Below are 22,570 nucleotides of genomic sequence, written 5' to 3' on the forward strand. Positions count from 1 at the left end.
AACCAACTACCTACAGAGGAGAGACCATCAGTCAGTCTCTTCCAGGCACTATCAACCTTCAGTGGTTTGAGTTCTTTTTCCAAATTAGTTATGTTTTGTACATATTTCTTAATTTCTACACTTTTATCAGGAATGTAAGTGCAACAATGTTGCGGCTTCAGCATTCTGCAGACTCCGCCCTCTTTTGCCAATAAGGTATCAAGAGCAAGGCGATTCTGTAAAACCATTGATCTGATCGCAACCATTTCAGTATTGACCAGCAGGAATCCAGCAGCAGTGTCAGTTGACAACCGATCCACTACTGTAGACAATTTGCAGATACTGTGAGTATTCAGAACCACTCCCACTCCAGGTATCAGTGCACTAAATATATCACCTATAATTTCTCCTACACTCTCACGTCTACTACGTACTAAACCATTAGTTTTTTCATTGCTTCCAGCAGCATTATTCACATGGTATATTTTCGGGAAGACAATGCCAAAATAGCAGCTTCCATACCAGTGATCCGGCAATTTGAAATAAGCCTTGTTTCCACATATATAATAAATTCCGGGAAACACAGGTTCTGACCCATTTTTGAAACCCCAACCTCCAATTACCTTGTAATTATGTTCACATTCACTGGAACCGATGAATACATTGTTATAATAACTAGTCTTTTCTCTATGAAGACAGAGTTTCCCTTTCCGTTCAAAATCCAGCAACAGCGCAGGATTTGCTTCGCCATTTGAGGAGCCCTCCATGTTTTCAGCCCATTTAGGAGTTTTCTGTTTCTTATCATTGGCCTTTCTTTGGAAACTCTCCCTTCTCTTTTCTGCCATTTTCAAAAACATTTTTTCTTGCTCATGTAATGAACAAGTCAAATTATCTCTTCGGGCTTCATTCAAATCTATGTCACCTATAGTCAGAAAGTATTCTCCCATGTAACGAGTCACTTCGCTTCTGACATGCACAATATTCAGGTGCCCCCGAATAGGCAGTTCAGAAAAAATCACGTCAGTGTTTGAATAATAGTACTGTAAAGTGCTTCTATAAAATAAGCTTGCTAATATACTACAGGAAATTCCATAGGTTAGGGGCAAATGGTGATAGGTCACGCCTTCAGCTACTGAAGTAGGTAGCTTCATGCAAACATAGCAATCTTCTATCTCCATAGCTTCTACGTAATGCACTAAAAGATTTGCAAAGACATTTAAATGTGATTGGTTTCTCATGTGGTGAAAATGTAGTCCTTCCTCATCTGGTGCTTCTAAGTCAGGTCGTGTTTGTCTCAGGCTGACTGAATTGTCATGTCTTTCTACACTTCGTGGGGTTTCTTCAGTATTTACAACTTCTGAATCTGGGGTCATCGGTTTAGTAGGGTACAGCTTAGTATCTTTACTTATCATAAAAGGTATAAAGACTGTTAGTCCTATCCATACTACTATAACTATTGCTACGCTGCATAAGCATAGCTCACAGCAAGTTTTACAACAATTCCCTCTAGGTCTTCCATTTACATTTGAATCAGACATTTTTGCTTACAGGTGGCTTTCCAACCCCTCTTTGTTTCTTAATACAAGAGGCTTACGCAGTTTCACTTTTCAAGGTGGGTCTTCTACCTCAGAGCTCTGATCCTCGATCGAATCTTGATCGCTTCTGTCACTCTCTTCGGGGTCGTCAATCTCTTCTAACACCAAATAGGTCCATTCAGGACTCCAATAGTTTTTATTTAGTCTCTTCACTCTGGTCTTTCACTAGCAGCTCTTTTACGGTCTTCTATTTTCTCTTCTACAGTTTTCAATCTTAGTTTCAGCCTCTTTATATATCTTGGTTCACTTTTCTTCTTGAGCCTTTTAGTGGTCGAAGAAACTTGACCCTCTTTGTGAACTCGTTTGTTTTCGCTCCGTTGTGGCACTATTGTTTTGGCAATGTCTTTTTCCCTTCCTGTCTGACTAGTTCCAGGTCTTTCCTCAGTTTCTTCTGCCTGGTTTCTAAGCTGGCCTTGTTCAGGTATATTGTGTGCTTGATTTTGATTTTCAACTGATTTAGACTCTGCTTCCTGAACACGTTCGTCTACTTCTATCTGTTCCTGTTCATGCACTTCGACCCCTTGATTTTCTTCCGCATGAACTTCAGCTTTAATTACTATCTGTCCCTTTTCAGTTTCTGGAGTCTCTGGAGGAGTGTCGATGACTTGGTCTGTCCCTACTTGGCCTATTTCCTGATCAGGTCTGACGTGATTCTCGATAGCCTGACCTTCTCCTTCTAATCCTGTCTCGCCCTCACTATCCCACTCTCTATCTAGGTAGGAATATTTTCTGGTTCTTATTGGATCAAGAATCAGGTCGTCGGCTGGAAACCATTTGTCTTGACTGGTGCTCGGTAGTATTACGTCAGCTAGATCCGGACCCTCGTCTGGAGTCTCCTCAGCTGTACCACCTTCAGCTTCAGCCGCCTCTTCTTCGGTCACCTTCTTGGTATGGCTGGCATGGATCCACTTCGGCACGCCAGCACTCTTTACAGCAGTGGTAGTTACAAGGATCACTTGCCTCGGTTTTCCCCACTTTGGTCCAAGGCAACTCTTCCGGGTGTGTTTCTTCAATACCACCCAATCTCCAGGTCTCAGTTTATGGGCTGGAGTGGTTGGCCATTCGACAGCAGTCTCCCCAATCTGGTGAGAGATAGAACACACTTGGCCACCCAGCTGCCTGCAGTATTCTAGCACCAAATCATCAGAAATACTCAGCAGTTTGTGTCCAGGTACCCATGCCTGTCGCATCACTCCTCCCATTAGTACTTCATGGGGGCTCAGGCCTGTCTTTCGGTTTGGGATGCTCCTCAATCCCATCAAGACAAGGGGCAAAGCTTCTATCCAGTTCAATTTTGTGGAATTACACATTTTGGCCAATCTTGACTTTATAGTGCCATTCACTTGTTCGACTATTCCAGAAGCCTCAGGACGATATGCACAGTGTAACTTAGGCTCAATCTTGAATGCTGTATAGAGCTCCTTTAAGATTTCGTTGGCAAAGTGCCCACCTCTGTCTGTTTCAATTGTCTCTGGAAAACCGTACCTAGGTATTAGCTCCCTGAGTAACAACTTGGCCACAGTAATGGCATCATTTGTCTTGGCTGGGTATGCTTCCACCCACCTTGAGAATAGGCAAACTATTACCAAGACATATCTATATCCTTTACACATAGGCAACTGTATAAAATCTGCCTGTAGTCTGACAAAGGGACCTTCTGCCTTTCCAATTGTACTTTGCTCTACCACAGTCCTCTTTCCTGCGTTGAACTGCTGACACACCAGGCACCTCTGGCAAAGCATCTCCGCGATGTTCCTGAACTTTGAATTGTAGAACACTTTGTCAAACATACGGCACATTGCGTCCCTTCCAATATGGGTATCTCCCTGAATCATCCGGGCCATTGGGGCAGCCATACTATCTGGTAACACAGGCACACCCGTATTGTCAACCACAACACCATCCCTTTCCCTGAGCTGACATTCCTCAGTCTCCCATCTGTGTTTTTCATCCTCCTCTGCTGCTTGCTGCAACCAGGTAGATACATTCTCAAACACCATAAGTTGGCAGCTGTTTCCGCCCCCCCATAATTTGATTTTCAGGGACATTTTGTATCGGGCACAGTACTGGGCAATTTGGTCAGCGTATCTGTTTCCGGCTGTCACATCGTCATTACCAGATTTGTGAGCAGCACATTTGACTACTGCCAATTCTTTGGGCAACTGGATTGCTTCCAGTAGGGTTTGCACCACTTTTCCATTTCTGATAGGGGTACCTGAGGAAGTCATGAATTCTCTTTGCAACCACAGCTGGCCGAAGTCATGAACAACCCCGTAACCGTATTGACTGTCAGTGTATACGGTTACTCGTTTATTTTTCCCTTGTTTGCAAGCTCTGGCCAATGCGATTAGCTCGGCCACTTGGGCAGACTTTATTTCACTTAGATAGGATGCCTCTAGGGTCGTTTCCAGTGTGACTACAGCATAGGCAGCACTCAACCCCCCATCCTCATGTCTCAAACAGGAGCCATCCACAAACATCACAAGGTCCTCTATGGGAAGGGCCGTTTCTTTTATATCAGGACGTGGTTTGGTGCTAAACTCAGTTAAGTCAATGCAATTATGCTCAATCTCGCCCTCCACTTCTGCATTTTGGGAGAGGGGCAACAGAGTTGCAGGGTTTAAAATATTGCATCGGGAAATTATTACATTCTCTGCACAAATAAGAATTCTCTCATACTTAGTCAGCCGACTGGGAGTGAGATACTGGGTCTTGGTTCGGGTTAACAGAATCACAACTGAATGTGGAACATAAACTGTTACAGGATGTCCCATGACAATGTTTTCACTCTGTTCCAGACTCGTGCATGTGGCAGCTACTGCCTTCAGACACCTGGGAAGCCCAGCAGCCACTGGGTCCAGAGTGGCTGAAAAGTAGGCCACTGGACGTCTAGTCAGACCATGTTCTTGGGTTAGGACTGAGAGTGCACAATTGTCTTGTATATCACAGAATAACTCAAAGTTCTTAGAGTAGTCAGGCATGCCTAGTGCAGGAGCAGAGCACAGACAGTTTCGCAATTTTATCCAGGCTGTCATGCTTTCATCATCCCAACTAACTGGATCATCTGCCCCTTTCTTGGTCATTTTTATCAGAGGTTTGGCTAGAACATCAAATCCCACAATCCACTGTCAGCAGTACCCCACAACTCCTAGGAACATTCTGACTTCCTTCTGGGTTCTGGGTAATTCCATATCTCGAATTATTCTAATTCTTTCTGAAGTAACTCTTCTGATTCCTTTCTCTATTTGGTGTCCCAGATACTTCACTGAATTCTTACAAAACTGTAACTTTTCGGGGGATACTTTATGTCCTCCTCTGCCCAAATGATTCAGCAGGGCAACGGTGTCAATAACACAGTCGCTCTGACTTTTAGACGCCACTAGAAGATCGTCTATGTACTGAACCAGGACAGACTCCTTCGGTAGAACTAGAGATTCAAGGCATCTTTTTAGAATCTGATTAAAGATTGAGGGGCTTTCTGTGTACCCCTGAGGGACACGATTCCAGACATAGACATGACTGTCAAACTGAAACGAGAAAAGAAATTTGCTGTCTGGATGCAATGGGATGGAAAAGAATGCGTGGCATAAGTCTATGACAGTGAACCATTCTGCATTCCAAGGAATCTGATACAGGATCACTGCAGGGTTTGGCACAATGGGACAGCAGGGTACAACAATCTGGTTCACCTTTCGCAGGGCCTGCACTACCCTGTACTTTCCGCTAGGCTTTTTAATTCCAATTATGGGTGAATTACAAGGACTGCTCATTACTTCCTGTATTATGTTTGCCTCCAATAATCTGTTTATTTCGAGTGCGACTTCAGCTTTCACCTCTGCACTCATTTTACACTGTCTAGTTTTTGGGTAGGTAGCATTGGGTTTAATGGCTATTTTAACTGGGTCCACATTTGCCATTAATCCTACATCTCTCCCGGTGAAATCCCACACCTCTGGTATCACCTTTTGTTGGAGTTCTTCAGGTAAGTCATGAGTGGTCAGAGTTTTAACTGCTGTATCAGGCCTTAGCAACATTAGTTTGTACAGGCCATCTTCATCTGGGGTCTGAATTTCAACACCCTTTGCTGTGCAAAAGATGGTACAGTTCATTTTGCACAACAAATCACGTCCCAGTAGATTTACTGGACTGGAATCGCAGACCACAAATCTGTGCATTTCTTTGAAATTCCCTATAGAAATCTCCATGGGTTCAGTTACAGGGGTGCTAATTATCTGGTTTGATACGCCCACTACTTGGATTGCTTCTCCCGAGAGGGGTAGGTTAGGAACATCCGCTGTTCTCACAGTCGAACGGGTAGCACCAGTGTCCAACAGAAAGGTGACATCATTTCCTTCAACCTTTCCTTCAATGTATGGCCCTGTCTGGTCTACCGGTAGGGATGCGCCAAGCACGCACTCCCCTTCCTCCCCCCTCAGGCCCCGTCAGTATTGTTCATCACAGAGGAATGTATCATTTAACAGGAATTGTGAGGTTGCCGGATTTCTCTCATTCTGTCCTTCCCATACTTCAACCCTCTCATTCTGTTGAGCCTGATTCTTATAATTAGGTCTAGGAGCTCTAGGCAATGGAGGTGGATTTACCTGTTGCTGATTCTTTCGTGGCCCCTCTTTCTGCACCTGTGGATTTAAACCATTTATGGGGGCATTACCAGCCTGCAAATGTGGACACTCGTCTCTCCAGTGCCCTATCTGCCCGCACCCGTGACAGGGGAATTTCTTCTTAGCCTCTTCTTTACTCATTTTTACTCGAGGTTTCCCTCCCCCCCCAGAGTTAGTGGTTGGAGCATTGCTATTCATTTTATTTAACTGTTTCTCTTGTTGCTCAGCCAATTTCACCTGTGCCCACATCACTTTCTCCTTAAGGGCCTTCTTTTTGTTCTCCATTTCATCCTCGCAGTACTTAGCGTACTTGAGGACATCATCTATGGGCTTTCCCTGCCAACAGATTTTATTATCTCTAATCCACTGGGATATTTCTGGTCTCAACCCCAACACAAATCGATAAATGAAATGTGTCATATCCTTCATTTCAATATTATCGATTCCACTGTAGGTCTTGAATACCTGCAACAGCCTTTCATAATAAGAATGCACCGTTTCATTATGGTCCTGGGTAGTTCTATCTATTCGGGTCCAATCTGTTTCCTTTGCTGGTACCTTTTCTTTTAGATATTGTATGACTTGGTCATATTTTCTCATTACATCTGGGGAAGGAGCTCCAGTTCGGGAGTCTCTTGGTAATTCTTCACTGGGCCAATTAATGGCTATCTTGCAACCAGTCCATAAATCTACAGGAACTACAATGTCAAAGAACCCATCCAGGTCCTTCAGGAGACATTTTTGGACTTTCACAAACCGCTCCACCTGCCTATACCACTCCACTGGCTTCTCCCTCAATCTTGGGAAGTCGTTGGTAAATGACACAATGTCTTGCCGGGACCACGGGACATGTACATATTTCCCACCTGGCACTTCCTTCATGGGACACAGTTTTTCTGCTTGGTCTACTTCTTTTAACACGAATTCAGAAGCTTTTGGTTTTACCCTACTGTCTTCCTTTTTCTTTGCACACCTGGCTTTCCATTTATCCAGATCTCCACATTTCTGCAGGATGTTCAGCAATTCCTTTATCTGAGTTTTCTTTCCTGACACATTCATGTTTTCTAAATCCTTATCTGAGAATTCTGCCCTATAAGGTTTCTGCAGGACTTTGGATCGACTTACATCAATTCCCATGTCCGCAGCAGCATCCATTAGTTTTTCATGGAGCACTCTAGTATTCAGGGTAAGGCTTTTGCTGATAAACAGCAACTCTTCTTCGTTAAGAGTATTTAATCCTTCTAATCCCACATTTCCGGCCATTAACTCCTCCATTTCTATCCTTAGCCTGTAAATATCCAAAGGTTTGGGCGGAGAAGTTTCTCGATCCATTTCTTTAGTCCATCTATCTAGTTCCTCTGGAGTCACCACTGTGGCACTCCGGATCCCTGATGTTGTTTCGATTAGGACTTCCCTGGCCTTAGCCTGACTCCCGGACCGAGATTCACTGGTACCAGGCTCTCTTATGGGCAGATCCATTAGGGAGATTACAGACACACATTCGCTTGCCTGGTCATCAACAATGAGTGGCTCTTTTCTGGGGGGTGCTGGAATGTGAGTAATGACTGGAGTTTTAGGACTAGCCTGCCTATCCCCATAAAGGGGTATAGCAGGACCGATAGTTACAGGGATTGTCAGGGCGTCAGGGCTGGGATGTATCTGAGCTATAGTCTGAATTAGATCATTTTGTTGCTTAATCAGGGCATCTCTTTCTCGTTCTTGTAAAACTCTTTCTGACGAGTTATCATGCATTATTTGAGGCACCGAAGGACGGTATATATTCGGGGCAGTGGGGATGGCTGACCCTGGTCTATCCTCACCAAAAGGTCGGTAATTTGGGACTGCTGTACTAGGTCTGCAAAATTCATCACTATTACTGGGTCTGCTACCAATGCCAGCTACATCTGTCTCGCTTGCCCTTCTACTTCTGGAATGGTGGAGAAAAGGATTTTTCGAACTTAGAGTTCCTAAAGCTTCAGCATAAGGAGGTGGATTTTTCATCAACAAATCCTCCAGATATTCATCCTCCGAGTCCCCCATGGCCATTAAATGTCGACTTTTCTCTGTCTTTTTCCCTCCTACTTGTTCGGTTACCCCAAACATCGGAAACAATCCCTCAACCATCATATTCTGTCTCCACTGCTTCATCTTCTGCTCTTTTGTTTCTCGCTGTAATTTTGGATACCATTTGCTCACTCCCTTATCCATTCGGGGTCTGTCTCGCTCTAGAGCCTCAATTTCCCATTCCTCTAAAGCTTCATACTGCGTTAGTCTGGGTCGGGGGTGTAATTCATTCATCCGGGTCCTTAAGTTAAACAGGATTCTACCATTAAAAGTGCCATTGAGGGGAAATGCTAGGACTCCGTCATTCTCAGTGCACTTTACCCAATTTTCCAACCACACACAAGTATGGTACCCTTTGTCAAACATCATGAAGGATGCGGGAGTATTAGGAGATGGAATGATCACACCCTCCCTAGTTCTAATGGGTTTATCTTTCTTGAAATAATTCTTGATCTTTTCGGCAAAAGTCAATTTTCTCTTTCCCCCGTACATATTGTAAGGTCTACCTCTTAGCATCTGCTCCTTATAAAAACCTAGGTTTTGCGGATTAGGTAAGAATTCGGGATACCACATACACCTCTCCAAACTATCTTCAAGCTCGGATTGATTAATTTTGTTTACTTTTGTGCTTCCAATGCTAGCGCGTCTTGCAACCCTCAGCAACCAATCAGCACTGAGGTTGTAAACTCTGTCAACCAATGGGTGCGCGGCCCCTTCGTGAGACGCGGTCTCACTCTGCAGCACTCACCCCTCCTTTACAATTCGGGCTTCACTACACACCCACTGGCTCAACCAATACCAGCGCGGCACGGAGTGACGTCAGCGCAGCCTTGCGACCGACTCCCTCCTTTACAAGGTAACGGAAACTTTGAATTTTTCTTAAAGTGCAAGTGCGGATTTTAGTTAACAACGTAAAACGTTTGCCACTGTGCTTGAGGGTTTTAAAAAGAAATAAAGTTTTTCTTTTACTGCAAGTAAACCACTTTTGTCTACTTTTCATTCACTACGGATAGATCCCTTCCGCCTATCCTTTTCACACAAGCAATAGAGAACCTGCTACTCTTTTGACTAATCCACTTCTTTCCGGGATATATACTAAGTCAATTTTCACCAATGTCCTCTCCTGCTGTCATTCAAGCTCCAAGAACCTATTACTCCTGCCGTTTGTGACCCTTACTAGGTGATATCACAACGAGAGTTTCACCACGGTTTTGGTAGCTAACATTTACACATTAATGGAAAGAAAAAAAAAATCCTAATTAGCGCTTCCAGTTCTGCCTAACCATGCACTAATCTCCCTCCTAGCCAGCGACCTCACAGCCAAGTGGATTCTACTCACCACTTGCTATTTCTTTTCCCCGGGGATCCCCACAACATAAAACAATTACTCACAATTGGTTAGTAATATACTCAATATTTCATGAAATATAATAAACTTATTCTATGACATTTAAATGAAACAACAATCCTTATTATAGCAGCATATAAAAAAATCAGCAGCACATTTTATTTTTCACGGTTCAACAGTAACTATCTTATCTACCTATCTGAACTAGTCCTAACCATAGCTCTGCTACCAGAAAATACTGATAGAGCGCGCAGGTCACCCGGCTCAGAATTTACCAGATTTTCACGCACTCGGGCCCATGACGTGATTGCGAAATACAATTCTGTGAGTCGAGTGAGTTTACACGCCACTATCAGTATTCTATATGTGTTTCCTGTAACACTATGACCATAGCACCTGACTTACCACAGGCACTTGCTCTTCCTGATGGATCAGGAGCTGTTGGAGGACAGGTGACAAGATAATTCTTAAACACTTAGTCTATTCATTTAACATCACTTTGCAATTTTCCGAATGACCACAGACACCTGAGGCGTTTTAAAGTCTTTATGTAAGAATGTAAAATTTAAAGTGACAAAAGTATAAGGCAAATGCTGATAAACACATCAATAAGCAGAATCACAAAAATTATGTAACTATGGATAAGAGAAAACACCATTGAGGGTAAATGAGACTCTATTGGGTAAGGGTAACAGGGAACATGCTATTCAGTTTCAGGCTTAAACTAGGGACTATAAATTTAAAACACATTAGTCAGTGAATTTCTATAGCCTATAAGTGATTCAAACCCTAATCTTAGTCTATCTAACTTAGATCCTAAAAATTCACCACACTTTATTTAAGCAAAAACAGTTTCAATATGCCCTACAGGAAAGGGAAAAATGGAACATGCTAACAAACAATTTGCAAATGCATCAATAGAGAGAACAGAGAGAATATCATGGGCATAGAGGCTTTATTAAAGAGCAAGAAGGAAAGGATAGTAGACGGACACCCACAGGTATATTTACCTAGGACAAGAATGAGGACTAACCCTGGCCACGGGTCAGCTTCGGGAAAAGCCGAGGACAAGGACCCTCAAGGATTTAGGATGCCAGTAGGTGAGCAGGAACAGCTCACAGAAATCAGGACAGGTTACCCCTCAGGATTTGGGTCAGGACTAGGCTCACCAAAGGGCACGACCAACACCTGCAGCTTCGGATGCAACGCCTGCGCTACCCCCTCACTGCACGGAATCCGCCAGTAACCCCGATTGGGTTCTCGAATCTCCCAGCAAAGTGCTCCGCCAGCACTTAAGACTAATTTCACCCCTTGGAGTTTGTGGAAATTCGGACAGAGCGCTCCGCAGCTCTCTGTATCAATCACCTATAGAGTCGTGGGGTCGGTGACAGGTCAGCTATTCGGACAAGTCGGACAATTTCCCCTAACTAAACTAGGCTAGGTATACTCTTCTTGGGCCCCCAGACCACCCACAAATGTTGCAAGTGACAGGGTCCCAACTTATGATTGGTCAGGAGAGGTGATTAGGTCATTATTACCTCCTAAAATTCTACGTTCCCATGATGAATATTAAATTTACGTACCCGCCCCTTACATTCCAGTTCCCATGATTCAAGAAAGGTGGGTAAACAATGGAACACACATGAGTTTTATACATTTGTTGCAAGTTTAGGAACATCCGAGGCTTTCTAATGGGTTAGAGGTGAGTTTCCCAGGCGCATCTTGCTTCAGAAGCCAGCTGGCTTGGTTCTGCTTCTGCGCTGTGTGGGTTTTTCCCTCATCACGTGACAGGGTTGGAACAGGTTTCAAAGATGGAGTTACCCCCTCTCCCAGGCCCATGGATACGTGGTACATGAAAAGTAAGCGAAAACAAATTAATAACACAGAAAAATAGAATACACTGTACACCATGATAATCTACACTGCACCCCTTACTACATAATAACTATAGCGATTAATGATTAAGCAGAAATAGATAGAAATGCAAAGCAGCATGGGCAAGCAGAACGCGTGATTACAGACAAGCGGCCATGTTAGCTACAATGCGCATGAGCGAACTCTCCCTCCAAATCTACGAGTGCGTCACATCACATGGGTATGACCGACGCATGCGCAGACTAAATTTCTGCGAAGCGGCCATTCTGTAGTATGCAAGCGGAGTTAGGATTAATAAACACATATGCAAGCGTCTCTAGGACACCCGCGTGTACTGTAAAAGTGTAATATTAATGACAAACAGGATTGTTTAGTACTATTACAAGTTAACGAGGTTCATGAGAAAGAGCAAGTCGCTTTACGTGCGAATCCTCATTCCATCATCAGAAACACTACTGCTGTTAAAGATGTCCTCAGCCTCCATCCTAAGGTGAGTATCAAGCACAACATAAGGGGAAAGGATGGTGCCATTCCCAAAAAAAATAAGAAGCAGGGTACTATTCAGTGAGAGGGATGACTTACAAAACTAATTAGAAAGTTTGCCTTAGCAGGTCATTATTGAACTTGTAACATAACATAACAGGTGTATTTGTAAAGTGCACGATTACCCGTAGGTGTCTTGGCGCTGAATAACAGATGTTTATTGTTACGCGACTCAATGGTACTCATTTTATCGACCTCAGATGGATGAAAGGCTGAGTGGACCCGCCAGGATTTAAACCTGTGACCATGAGGTCGAACACAGGCCCCTGCAAGGGAGGCATTAGTCCACTGAGCCACCAGACCCGGCTGGAGAGTTGTTGATGTTTGCCTCTCCCTTGGTATATGGCCCAGAAATAAAATGGAGAGCTTAAGGCGTGTGTTGATATGAGGGACATCAATAAAGAGCTCCTTGTAGACTCCCAGTCCCTACCTAAAAGTTACAAAATGCGGGCATTAATTGCTGAAGCCAAGTTATTTTCTAAACTTTCAAGCTCTGGTAGCAAAGCTAAACCTGAATTTGTAAGTGCCATTCTAAACGCGCCTCCTCTGAATGGCAAGGTGGGAGTCAAATCTTTCTTAGATTTGAGTGAATTTTATTCACGGTTCATTCCTGATTTTGCCTCTAAAGTGAAAACTATATCCAATCTGATAAAGAAAAATGTCAAAATTAGGTGGAGTGAAGATTGCAGAATGGCATTTGAGTTGGTGTAAGCTCAGTTGTCATGTGTTCAAGTGCTCAAACCATATGATCATACTCTTGAATGTGTGTGACGGTTGATGCCAGCAAGCTTGGTTTGGGGGTGGGGGCTAACACAACAATCACAGAAAGACGAGCACACCATTGGGTTTGCCTCCAGGATACCATATAATGCAGAATTACAGTATTCCACCATTAAAAAGGAATTGTTAGCATGATGGCTGGCCACAGAAAATGTTGTAGCTGTCAGTGGGGTAGGCGGTTTCTCCATCAGATGGACCACAAAATAGTGTCCATTCTTGATGGTAACAATTAAAAAAAGAACAATCCTAGAATAGCAAGATTTACTGCTAGACTTCTGCAATTTCAGTTCGATGTGGCTCATATAGCCAGGGGAAAGAATGTCAGGACAGACTATGACATTACCCTAGCAGTTCTAGTATCTTGTGTCAAGAAGGGAGTGCATCTGAAAGGTTTGCTGATGATATCGAAGATGAGAGTTGTTATTTTGCTGCCATTGAATTGGGACAAGTGTGTTCCTTTTTCGAATGGAAAACAGCTACCAAGGAGGATGGGGTGTTACTGTTGAGTGCTATGTATACCAAGGAGGGCAGGCTGAATGAGAAAGAGTTGGAGTTAGATATCTGTTTTACAAAGTGGCTGGTGATGAGTTGCCTTTTGAAGATGGGTTGATTTTGCAGCTGGATAAATTAGTTTTTCTGGAGAGTCTCAGGAGACGCATACTAGAGAGTGCTAATGAGGGGCATTTAAGAACCACGTTCACCAAATGCAGAGTTTGGTTTGTATTTTAGTGGCTGCAGATGGACAGAGAAGCCGATCTTTTGATTAAGAGTTCTGTCATGTGCTCAAGTAGGGACAGAACTCTCAAGACTTCTAACCTCAATTGTCCCCTATTTAAGCACAGCTCAATCTAGCCTTTTTAAGAAACTAGTCTCAATTCCAAGCCACATTTCTCAAGCCCAGATAAGACTGGAATTCGGATTGAAAAACCAGATACCAATAAGACAAGGAGTCCTGGTCAAATATTACTAGAGAATAATGGCAGCACTTTAGCCCACCTATGTTGGCAGGAGATCAAAAAGCAATCCAGGTTGAGCAAGTCATTATGTCCAATTTTAAAACAATCCCTTTCAGCATTAAAGCTAGAGGATGCTTGGCTTTCAGTGCCGGTCTACTCTGAGTTTAAACAAATAGCCAACAAAGCCATCAAGCAACAATCGCTGTTAATAGATAAAGCCTCCTTTCCCCTCAAAATACACGCCTGGGTGGTGATGCAATCTTACAAATTGCTGAAACCTCAATCGTATTTGTTGGAACACTTCTCAAAACAGAACAATTGGAATCTGACCTTATTGAGACTGGGATCCTTTCCACCGAAAGACCTTACCCCAAAATTAAAACGGACTTGGCCGACAAAGGAATGCTGCCTTTGTGGTCATGAAGAAAAGTTACTACCCCACCTGTTATGCATCTGTCCGGTGCTTCTAAACATTCAGAAAACTCCCTTATTGCTATCATTGAGGAGAGAACAAATAAGGACCTGCAGAGCGACCGTTAAAAAATGCCAAGGAGGCTCGACTGTCCAATTGTCTTGCAAGGAAATAACATTTTTCGAACCTAGCAGCAAAAGAACTAGTAAAGAAAGACAGATAAACTGAACTTGACTTTGCAGAATCGCTTCCTTCATATAATGTAAATTCTGAAGTTCATGCGCCCACAGCACTGGCACTTTATTATACCCTGGAGAACTATGCATGCTTGTGTACAGTTAAACCAACTCATCTAAAAGTTTGCTTTCCTAGTAGGACCGGACATTGCATAGAAACAGCCCTAACACTATTTAACTGTTTATATAAAAATAAGTTAATTGTAATTTTAAACCAGAATAATTGTTTGATACTTTATGTAGCTAGGTGGTTCATTCCACCCTTTTATGATTTTAAAGAAATCAAATAAAAGTATATCTGTCACACAATTAGAAGCTGATCGTTCGATTAAGAGTTGTGTTGTCTGCTCAAGTAGAGACAAAACTCTCAAGACTTTAGCCTCCATTGTCTCCTATTGAGTGTCTCACTGCGCCTTGGATGAAGTTAAGATTGACATGATAGGACCATTCAGTTCTCTCCCTGGTCATTTGCAGTATGTGCTAGTCTACTGGACTACTATTCTAAGTGGCCTGAAGGGAGCTTTATGGGGGTGCCAGATTCCAAAGAAATGTTGAATTTTCTCAAAGATGTAATCTTGAGAGAAGGCTTCCCAGCAGCTTTAGAGTCTGACAATGGTGTTCAGTTTATCTGATTCGATGTAGAAGAATTTTAAAGAAGAGTAGGTTAGTCCCCCTCAAGAGGTCTCTTTATCAGCCCCAAGCGAATGCTCTTGTTGAGCAGTTTAACTGTGTCTTGCTTGTATGTGCTACAGATGTGTATAAATGGAGAGTCCAAACAATGTTGAGGTTCTACAGACCAAACGCCAATCATCTACTAATGTCTCTCCTTTTCAACTGCTTAGGAGAAGGATGCCAGCTACTCAGTGTTGCCCTGCATGGATGTCAAGTTGGCCAAAACAGAATGTGTCTGTTGAAAAAATTGACCCTATTGTAGGAAAAATGTCACAGGATAAACATAAAACATTTTATGATTTTAAGAATAATGTGTGTGCTAACCAATTGTTGTGGGGGACACTGTGAGCATAACATTTTCTTCATATGTCAGAAAGGGGGATTTTAAGTTCTCTAATTCAGTTGTGGTTGACAAAGTAATGCTGTGCATGTGATGGTCATCACTGGTGGAACTTGGAAAAAATAGTTAAAGTTCCTCCAGAACAAGTTAAGTCACAAGGCCTTTTCACTATTCCACAGGCTTTCCCAAGAAATTCCTCTGGTCTGCTGGAAAAGGAGGTGGGAGTCTCTCAGTCTGTGTTTAGGATTTTGCGGTAAAGTAAAGTGTCTTCGAGATACAGGTGAATCTTGTTTTTTTCTTTCTAAGGTTACCCCTAATTGAGCTGGGTTCTGCACTTTAAAACTGGCCTGGGTTTTCCTCACAATACTGACCTGGAAATCCCTGTTTATTAGGAATTTATTGAAAATTACATCTGGGTTACTTTTGCTATTATTTGCTTGCATTTTCTATGATGTTTAATGTTTTATTTTCCTCAGGTGATCATGTAAATTTGTATGTATCTAGTACTGCTGGTTCAGTTCATAACATGTGAATGCATCTTCCAGGTATGGTTCTTATGTTTACATGGGGTGCTGGGTGTTATCATGTTTACTTATTAAGTTTAACTATATTGACCTGTTTAATTGTATCCATTTATCTTCTGTATTATTTATTATAATTTTATTTGTGGTTTACAGTATATTGCTACATTTGAAAAAACAGTTTAGGTATTAAAGGGAAAAGACTCATGTAGTATTCTTAGCTCACACTGCCTCAAGACATAGGCGCATCGAGGCAGTGTGAAGTAAACATTCCATACAGAATGTTGACTCAAGCTAATGAGAGTTGAAGGTGAGCTGGCAAGGAGGTGCTGGTGTGATAGAAGTTCGGGCAAGTTTCTTTCACAATCATAAATAATTCATGCTTACTGTACATGGCTTAATTGCTACATAATGCATACCTTATCTAAGTACATCTAAACACATGCCCTTCCCAATAAAAATAAAAAATTTAACTATTTTATGGTATGACATACATAACAAAATATAACAATAATTAAATACAGTCAACTCTATTAAGGGAAATGGAAAATACATAACTGGATAATTAACTGAATAATTAACAATGTTACTATAGTAGTAGTAGTTTACCTTATTCGGTTTATGCAACAATCAAAGAAACAAAACAAACAAAGGTTTAAATATATCAATACACAGACATGGATCACATTGTTACCACATGCGCCATTATCAGTCAGGGTTAAAACTGTGAGCATTCCCAACACTGGCAAAATATAAAACGTTTTAAATGCCACTTCCAATACAAAAGCTGCAAAATGTGCAACTGTTAAAATTTAAACATTGAGAATAAATGGGTCATGAAGGAAGAACAAAAAGGAGAGAGAGAAAAATCTCTCAAACATAACATCACAGACATTATGTGGGAGTGATAGGCGCAGTGCAATGGTGTGAAAGTGTATTTACAAGCAGTTATGTTTGAAAACTGTTTTGCACTGTTTTTAATAGGTATTACAAGAGATATCCAAATAAAAGTTTTTTCTCTCCTGTAATCCTTTCTTAACCTCAATTTCACACCATTGCAGTGCGCCTATCACTCCCACATGCTGTCTGTGATCACATTTGTGTGATGTTTAAGAGCTTTTTCCTCTCTCTCCTTTTTGTTCTTCCTTCATGACCCATTTGAGATACAATCCACTAGAATTTCCTCTATGCTCAAGAGGTACAGTGGATGGTAGGAAGGATACCCAGATGATGATATCGATCACCTGGGTGAGTGATGGGAATCTGATTTTTCCCGAGGGTTTCTTCATTCTGTATACTTTCCTCTTGTAGTACTCCACTTGTTATACATGTTCTGAGTTCTCTCCCCAGACAGGATTTAGATTTTAGTTGACCCACGGATTAGGTTTTTGTTTTGTAATCAATGTCCCTACTGAACTTCTACTTAAAATACCTTCGTTAAAAAAATCCCAGTGTTTTTTTAAGTAGCACACTTAAAAAAGTGTGCTTTTGGTAGGGTCAGCCCAAAATCTATAAAGACCTAGCTTCCCCATCCATGAGAGCACATGCTTGATCCATGAGAGTGATCTAGCACCTGGCAGATTAAGAACTTCACTCAGGGAACCCCTATAACCAGCAAATTCTGGTGTACACCAGTGACAGACCCAATAAACCAATACTTTCAAGGCCATTAAATCAGTTACTCTTTTTATTCCCAGTTCTAGATAAAACGGGATGAGGGGCGTACTATGAGGAAGGCATAATAATTCCCTACAAAGCTATTTTCTACTAGTGCCAATGGCTGAGCATCAACATAGCCCCAAACGTCAGCCCCGTAAAGAGCAGCCCCCTACGCCTTGGCACAATAAATCTCCAAAACTGGGGATGCTACGTGAGACACCGTTCTCTTTTGCGTCCTCAAAATGGCGTTTGACCTATTCTCAATTAGGAGTTTACTTTTCGTAATCTGGTCAAGCTACTTGAAACTGTCCATAAATCGTGCTCCCAAGTAATCAAAACTGTCAACCCTCTCAAGGATCTCATTGCCCACCCGAATGGTTGTTTTGCATTTCCTGACCCCATTGCCCAATATCATAAATTTAGTTTTGTTAACGTTGAGCTCAAGTCCCCACTTACCTAAACATTTGTTTACCAGGGTCTGGAGACCCATGGGAGATTTTAAAATAAGTAATGAATCATTAAGCAAAGAATAAGATTGGGACCTTCTTATTATTCAGCATTGGGGAGTCATAAGCACAGTTTTCCAGAACCTTGACCACTTCATTTAGATAAAGAGAAAATAGTGTAGGGATGAGTACTCAGCCCTGCCTAACTCCCCTTTCAACTGGGATGCATTCAGTCAATTCACTACTTGGTCCCCAGCGTACCCGAGCATAATTATTCTCATGTACCTTACTCAATAAATGTACAAGATTGCTGGGGGCACCTGACTTGCTCAAATTAGAACAGGGATGAGGTCAAAGCCAGCTCTAAGATCTATAAATGCAACATACAGCGTACCCTGATGTATGAACACGGTTTTCCTGTGCAATAGTGTGAATCTAAAAATCTGGTCTACAGTACAAATGTGTGTTCTAAAATCAGCTTGAAAGGGAGAGAGAATTTGTTTTTCATCCGTCCATTCTGTTAATTCATTCAGGACTTGCCAACTAAAACTTTTTTGGTCATTGTCTAACAGGCTTATTGGTCTATAGTTTTCTGTATTATTAGCATCTACCTTTTTAAATATAGTTACTATCTTGCCCCCCCCTTCCAAGAATCAGGGACAGTTCCCCCGGCCAAGATAGCATTCGATAAGAGGTTAAAATAAATTGACCAGATAAGTGTCTCTGTCTTAAAAGGTCACCTGGAACTTTATCAGGCCCAGGTGCCTTGGCTAGTTTAAGAGAATCTATTGCACTATTTATCTCTTCAAGGCTAAATAAAATAGGAGTGTTGTACAATTTTTCCTCTGTGGGAGGTACAGTTACGTATTCAGCTAAATTACTCACACTGACAAAGTCATCAGGCTTCCTTGGCGAGGAGAAAGAAGAAAAATGGGCCACCCAATTTTCTGGCGATATATTATAACTCGGGTAGTTTGCACTTTCATGCTGGTTTTGCGCTACTAATTTCCAAAAGGATCTACTGTCTTTGGTTTTAGTTGCTACAAGTAGGTCCTGCCTAAGTTTGGATTTGTAAGCTCCTCTGGCAATACGAATTGTGACTCTATCACCCTCAAGAATTGCAGATTTTAATGAATTCTTTGCAGTTTTACAGACAGAATCAAACCAAACATTATACAAAGGATGTGGCAAATTCATAATAGTCATCTCTTTGTAAAAGATCTTTTGAAATTCACCAAACAACGAGTTATGTAGTAATAAGATAGGAATCCAAGGTGGATCTATCCCCTCATATTGATCAAAAGAGGCAACAAACTGTTTGTAGAGTTCTGATTAGATTTCTGGATTTGCAATAACTTTGGGCCATTTAAAAGTACGTCAGTTGTTAGTTACTAAGGGTGCAGGAACATCCGACTGCAGAAGAGCATGCCCCTGCCCCAAAGACTCTCCAGAGAGTGTCACCTCGAGTGAATTACGATCCTTATCAGACCTTATATTAATTTTCACATTAGTTCGTTGGGGCCACATTCTCACATCAATTAGTACATAATTGATTACACTGTCACATGTACATCTTTTAAATGTTGGAGTGTGCAGGCCTCTCAAACCTCTACCACTAACCAAAGAGACTAATTGCACTGCCCATGAGGTACACATTTTTCTTGAAAGCACTGTCAGATTTGGAATTCCTCAATAGTCGCACCTCCTCAGCTGTAATCTCTGTTAAAAAGGAGCATGGTTCACAGGGGGTATTAAAATCTCCTGCTACTATTATTTTCGTATCAGAGGGTAAATCATCCAATATAGTATCTAGTAATGCTAGTATAGTGGATGTAACAATTTACTTAACTGATCTAACATATATGTTAAATATTGCCAAAGAAGGACCAAAGGGTAAGGTAACTAATGTCCCCATTAGGACTGGGCTATTTCCAAGGCAGTAAAAGCGCAAAAGCCTCGATTCTCTAACAAAGTTAGAAGCCCTCCACTAGCTCTGCCAAAGTAAGTGCAGGTTTAGCATCTACCATAAGGGATGTATATCCATCTATATAGATTCTCTCTGTAGCCCATGTCTCCTGTAGCAGACACACGTCAAAGCTCATAATATACCTAAACCAGTCTTGGTCACATAGTTTCAGATTTATATCTACTACATTCCAGCACAGTAAATTTAAACACGGTAAAGTCTCAGAACCTTCAACTACGTTGGTGTTAAAGTTAAGCCTTTGTAGTCTTATAGATTCAACAAAGGGTTGCAAGGTATTACAAACGCCATTATCATGTTTTACAGGTAAACTTTGCGTCTCATCTTGCGTGGCAGCCATGTTATTGTTCATCCCTAAGGGGGACAGTTGTTCAACAGCATGAATTGGACCACAAGTAATCATTTTGCCCCCCGTTAACCCAATACTCATTCGACCTGTACTGTTACTTAGTGACACATGCCTTTTATACAGTCAATCTGGTGTATTCATGGGAGATAGCGGAGCATGGGAATGGGAATTAGAGACATTGAAACCATCGGTTACGTGAACAGAACCCTCATTCTGTTGACCCATCCAATCTATCAACAATGGGGAGAATGCTTTTAATTGTATTCTCGTTTGATTTCTGCCAGCATAATCAGAGGTGCGTAATTCAAAATTAATGACATTTTAAACCAAAAGGGTGAAACATAGAACAATATGGATGTGATCATAATGTGAGGATAAAATCGGTCGTCTTTTCACAAATACAATGTCAGATCTTATTACAGATAAACAATACCGTTCCTGTCTTAGCCAATCGATCACTTTGTTGATCAATGCCTCAATGTCCTCCTTAGCGCCTGTATTAAATTTGGGAACCCGTACCATATATATAGAGCTATTGGTTTTCTGTTTTACTCTAAATGATTGGAGAATGAATTTCAGAGGAAAGCTCCTTGTAAAAGGACAGGGTGCAGAATCAATAGGCATAATATAAGGGGAGGGAACTCCATGGGAGGCTCAGTGATAAGATGGTCTTGTGGTAGAAAGCTTGCTCATTGTCATCTGGTTGGTGACCCACTGGGGCAGGAGTGTAGGGGGATACATAGATACCGGTTTGGGATCACACCGGTGGGCGGTGGTTACTATGCCCATTCTGTTTTACAGACTTTAAGTAAATGTTGTTGTTAAAGGTGCTGGGACCAATAGGACCCTCAGTGCAACGTTTCTCCTTGCCTCTTGTGATAGGAACAGAAGCCAACTCTGTATCCCTGTCCACCCCAATTGGAAAGGACTCCCCATTGTGCAATATGCCAGAGCTCCTACAACTGCAACAACAACTACACAATATCTTAGATTTAAGAGATAGCACATTTGCCTATAGTAACCCAAGTTGGGTGCAACGCTCATTCATTTTACTATACAACAGTTCATTGTCCACTTGATTGCTCATTGTAGCTGTATGTGCACTTTGCGGTCTAATTTATGAAGCAGCGGGGGAAGTGTCCTGTACAAGGGCTTCTGAGCGTGTTTTCAGTGCTGCTGGTGCTATTCTGACATTGATAAGGAGAAGTCTCTAGCCCCAAAACATGGAGAGGTTAACCATGATCAAAATGAATCAGCATTTTATACCACCGGATTACACCATACCTGAAGTAGCACAGGAGGATGTTCTTAGGTCATGGAAGTAGTGTGTTAGATGACCTACTGCTGGGTGAACCACCAGAATTTGAGGACGAGCTCTACTTCACTGACAACTAGGCTCTTTCAATTTCTAGTTACTTTCTTTCGTTTTTTGATGCCCCCAAAAAAGATATAGCTAAGTAACATTATTTACTTTATTATTTGTGTGTGTCACTATCTTTCAGGTTCACAAATTCATCCCCGCGGTCTTACTCTTTTTGTTGCCGGATCAGAGTTGCAACTGTGTGTAGTCAGTGAAGAAGTAAGTCTACTCCTCCGAATCCTGCTCCAGTCCTGACTCAACCTAAATCCATTTCCCTCAAGCCAGACATTGGATAGAGAATAATACAAGAAATGTGAAATGTGTGCCTCCCTCGTCAAGTACCTCCAAAGAACCTGACTATAGCTATCCTCCTTTCCGAGCCTAGAGGGACTGCCTGTAAGAACAGGTAAATGATGGCATGCATTGGACGCTGACTCTGAGTGATTGGTGTTTGTGTTGTTGTTGTGTATAATGTCTACGAGTATTCCATTATTCTACACACAAAAAGTGACTCCAGTCAATGTTTCCCTTTTTGTTGTTCAGTAACAAAATTGTACTACTGCAGGCCTATCCGTTGCATTTTCGATTCTGGACTCACTCTGTAAACTACAGAATTGGAGACCATGATGACCATACCATACTCGCTGTCAGTCAGTAGGTTTGAAGATGATTGATGGAATAACTCAGTAGTAGTAGAGGCGAGTGTAGTTGTATGACTGACAGCGGTGCATTGATTTATTTGCATAATTTGGAAAATGCTTGGTTGCTGTGTATTTGTGTGTACTCAGTGCTGTCTGGCTCAAAATCTAAGCTAAGTGGAGGTTGTTGTTGT

Source organism: Lissotriton vulgaris, chromosome 1_1 (genome assembly GCF_964263255.1).
Source record: "Lissotriton vulgaris chromosome 1_1, aLisVul1.2, whole genome shotgun sequence".
In the NCBI taxonomy this organism is placed as follows: domain Eukaryota; kingdom Metazoa; phylum Chordata; class Amphibia; order Caudata; family Salamandridae; genus Lissotriton; species Lissotriton vulgaris.